Raw genomic sequence first — 4,655 nt, 5'->3', positions numbered from 1 at the left:
CCCTGGTCGTAGTATATTGTGTTTGTCTTAATTTATTTGGTCAGGCCAGGGTGTGACATGGGTTTTTTGTATGTGGTGTGTTTGTATTGGGATTGTAGCTTAGTGGGGTGTGCTAGTCTATGGCTGTCTGAAATGGTTCTCAATCAGAGGCAGGTGTTTATCGTTGTCTCTGATTGGGAACCATATTTAGGCAGCCATATTCTTTGAGTGTTTCGTGGGTGATTGTTCCTGTCTCTGTGTTTGTTGTCACCAGATAGGCTGTTTAGGTTTTCATGTTACGTTTGTTGTTTTGTATTGTTCATGTTTATTCGTTCATTAAACATGTATGAAAATTACTACGCCACATTTTGGACCGATCCTTGCTACACCTCTTCGTCAGAGGAGGAGTTAGAAGAAAACCGTAACACAAATTGAATAGACATTAGACTGATACTGATCCTTTTCCACCTTGCCTCTTTCTGTGCAGAACTAATCTCTCACCACTGCTCTAGGTTCTCAGTGGACAAAATCACTGACCTTCTGTTTTATTCTGTAACTCTTCTGAGATAGCCAAGGCTTTATTTAGTCAGACAATCCTACAACAGTGTAAGCTTCACTTACTACTTCATTATTACATGTCTTAGCTGTTATATGAACAGCAACATAATATTACCTACCAGAATGTTCCATTTACAATACTTCCGTGTGATCAATGGTCCCTTGCAATGTATATTGTATGTTCTAAATCAACATGTTGGAGTGTATGGTAATTTAAGCATGTAGAAATAGTTAACCCAACATGGATTTCTGCTGTCTGAAATTGATCATTGTAGCTTTGGCTCTATTTAACCTACTTAGCTCGCCCTGTGTGTTAAGGCCCAGAGGATTTAACATTTCCAACTGTCAAAATGAATTACCCATCACAAATGCTACTTAAATCCTGAGCGTTTTATAGGAAGTGACTCATGTACGCACCACATCAACTAAAACGTCCGCTGTTTCATTTTGGCTTAACTGGTTTTTTACAAGATGACAAAACGTTGTTGAGTTACGTCACCATGACTCCTGTTGTTCTGTTGTCCTCCCTGGTCTGTTGTTTTCCATAATGAGTGTGTGTGTGTGTGTGTGTGTGTGTGTGTGTGTGTGTGTGTGTGTGTGTGTGTGTGTGTGTGTGTGTGTGTGTGTGTGTGTGTGTGTGTGTGTGTGTGTGTGTGTGTGTGTGTGTGTGTGTGTGTGTGTGTGTGTGTCATGTCTATGATTTACAATCAAGTGTGTCATGTCAGTAACACACAGTAACACCATAGTAACACCATAGTAACACCATAGTAACACCATAGTAACATCATAATAACACCATAGTAACACCATAGTAACACCACAGTAACATCATAGTAACACCATAGTAACACCATAGTAACATCATAGTAACACCATAGTAACATCATAGTAACACCATGGTAACATCATAGTAACAGCATAATAACACATAGTAACACCATAGTAACATCACATTAACACCATAGTAACACCATAGTAACACCATAGTAACGTCATATTAACACCATAGTAACACCATAGTAACATCATAGTAACACCATAGTAACACCATAGCAACACCATAATAACATAACATCATAGTAACAGCATAATAACATCATAGTAACACCATAGTAACACCATAGTAACATCATAGTAATACATAGTAACATCATAGTAACACCATCACCATAGTAACACCATAACATCATAGTAACATCATAGTAACACCATAGTAACACCACATAGTAACACCATAGTAACATCATAGTAACATCATAGTAACATAATAACACATAGTAACACCATAGTAACATCATAGTAACATTAACACCATAGTAACACCATAGTAACACCATAGTAACACCATAGTAACATCCATAGTAGTAACATATTAAACACCATAGTAAACACCATAGTAACACCATAGTAACCATACTAACACCAGTAACACCATAATAACGCTATAGTAACACCATAGTAACACCATAACATAACATAGTAACATCATAGTAACACCATAGTAACACCATAGTAACACCATAGTAACATCCATAATAACACCATAGTAACATCATAGTAACACCATAAAGACACCATAGTAACATAGTAACATCATAGTAACACCATAGTAACACATAGATAAAGACACCATAGTAACATAGTAACATAACACCATAGTAACACCATAGTAACACATCATAGTAACACCATAGTAACAGCATAGTAACACCATAGTAACATAGTAACACCATAGTAACACCATAGTAACATCATAGTAACACCATAGTAACATAGTAACATCATAGTAACAACACCATAGTAACATCATAAACACCACATAGTAACATCATAATAACACCATAGTAACACCACAGTAACACCATAGTAACACCATAATGACACCATAGTAACATCATAGTAACACCATAGTAACACCATAGTAACAGCATTGTAACATCATAATAACACCATAGTAACATCATAGCATAGTAACATCATGGTAACATAGTAACACCATAGTAACATCCATCATAATAACACCATAGTAACACCATAGTAACATAACATAGTAACACCATAGTAACACCATAGTAACACCATAGTAACACCATAGTAACACATTAATAATACCATAAACACCATAGTAACACCATAGTAACACCATAGTAACACCATAGTAACATCATAGTAACATCATAGTAACAGCATAATAACATAGTAACACCATCATAGTAACACCATAGTAACATCATAATAACACCATAGTAACACCATAGTAACACCATAATGACACCATAGTAACATCATAGTAACATCATAGTAACACCATAGTAACAGCATTGTAACATCATAATAACACCATAGTAACATCATAGCAAGACCATAGTAACATCATAGTAACACCATAGTAACACCATAGTAACAGCATAGTAACATCATAGTAACACCATAGTAACACATTAATAACACCATAGTAGCACCATAGTAACACCATAGTAACACCGTAGTAACATCATAGTAACATCATAGTAACCGCATAATAACACCATAGTAACACCATAGTAGCATCATAGTAACACCATAGTAACACCATAGTAACACCATAGTAACATCATAGTAACACCATAGTAACATCATAGTAACAGCCATAGTAACACCATAACATCATAGTAACACCATAGTAACACCATAGTAACATCATAACACCATAGTAACACCATAACACCATAGTAACACCATAATGACACCATAGTAACATCATAGTAACACCATAGTAACACCATAGTAACAGCATTGTAACATCATAATAACACCATAGTAACATCATAGCATCATAGTAACACCATAGTAACACCATAGTAACATCATATAGTAACACCATAGTAACACCATAGTAGCATCATAGTAACACCATAGTAACACCATAGTAACACCATAGTAACATCATAGTAACACCGTAGTAACATCATAGTAACATCATAGTAACAGCATAATAACACATAGTAACACCATAGTAACATCATAGTAACACATAGTAACACCATAGTAACATCATAATAACACCATAGTAACACCACCACCATAGTAACATCACACCATAGTAACATCATAGTAACACCATAGTAACACCATAGTAACAGCATAACATCATAATAACACCATAGTAACATCATAGTAACATCATGGTAACATAGTAACACCATAGTAACACCATAGTAACATCATAGTAACACAATAGTAACACCATAGTAACATCGTAGAAACGTCATAGAAACAACATAGTAACAACAGAGTAACAACATAGTAACACCATAGTAACACCATAGTAAACACCATAGTAACACCATAGTAACACATTAATAACACCATAGTAACACCATAGTAACACCATAGTAACATCATAGTAACATCATAGTAACAGCATAATAACACATAGTAACACCATAGTAACACCATAGTAACATCATAATAACACCATAGTAACACCACAGTAACACCATAGTAACACCATAATGACACCATAGTAACATCATAGTAACACCATAGTAACACCATAGTATCAGCATTGTAACATCATAATAACACCATAGTAACATCATAGCAAGACCATAGTAACATCATAATAACACCATAGTAACACCATAGTAATAGTAACATCATAGTAACACCATAGTAACATCATAGTAACACCATAGTAACACCGTATAACATCATAGTAACATCATAGTAACCATAATAACACCATAGTAACACCATCATAGTAACACCATAGTAACACCATAGTAACACCATAGTAACATCACACCATAGTAACATCATAGTAACATCATAGTAACAGCATAATAACACATAGTAACACCATAGTAACATCATAGTAACACCATAGTAACACCATAGTAACATCATAATAACACCATAGTAACACCACAGTAACACCATAGTAACACAATAATAACACCATAGTAACACCATAGTAACACCATAGTAACACCGTAGTAACATCATAGTAACATCATAGTAACCGCATAATAACACCATAGTAACACCATAGTAGCATCATAGTAACACCATAGTAACACCATAGTAACACCATAGTAACATCATAAACACCGTCAGTAACATCATAGTAACATCAT

Source organism: Oncorhynchus masou, chromosome 28, assembly GCF_036934945.1.
Source record: "Oncorhynchus masou masou isolate Uvic2021 chromosome 28, UVic_Omas_1.1, whole genome shotgun sequence".
NCBI classification, from domain to species: Eukaryota; Metazoa; Chordata; class Actinopteri; order Salmoniformes; family Salmonidae; genus Oncorhynchus; species Oncorhynchus masou.
The sequence above is the reverse complement of the archived record's forward strand: the minus strand, read 5'-3'. Positions refer to the sequence as shown.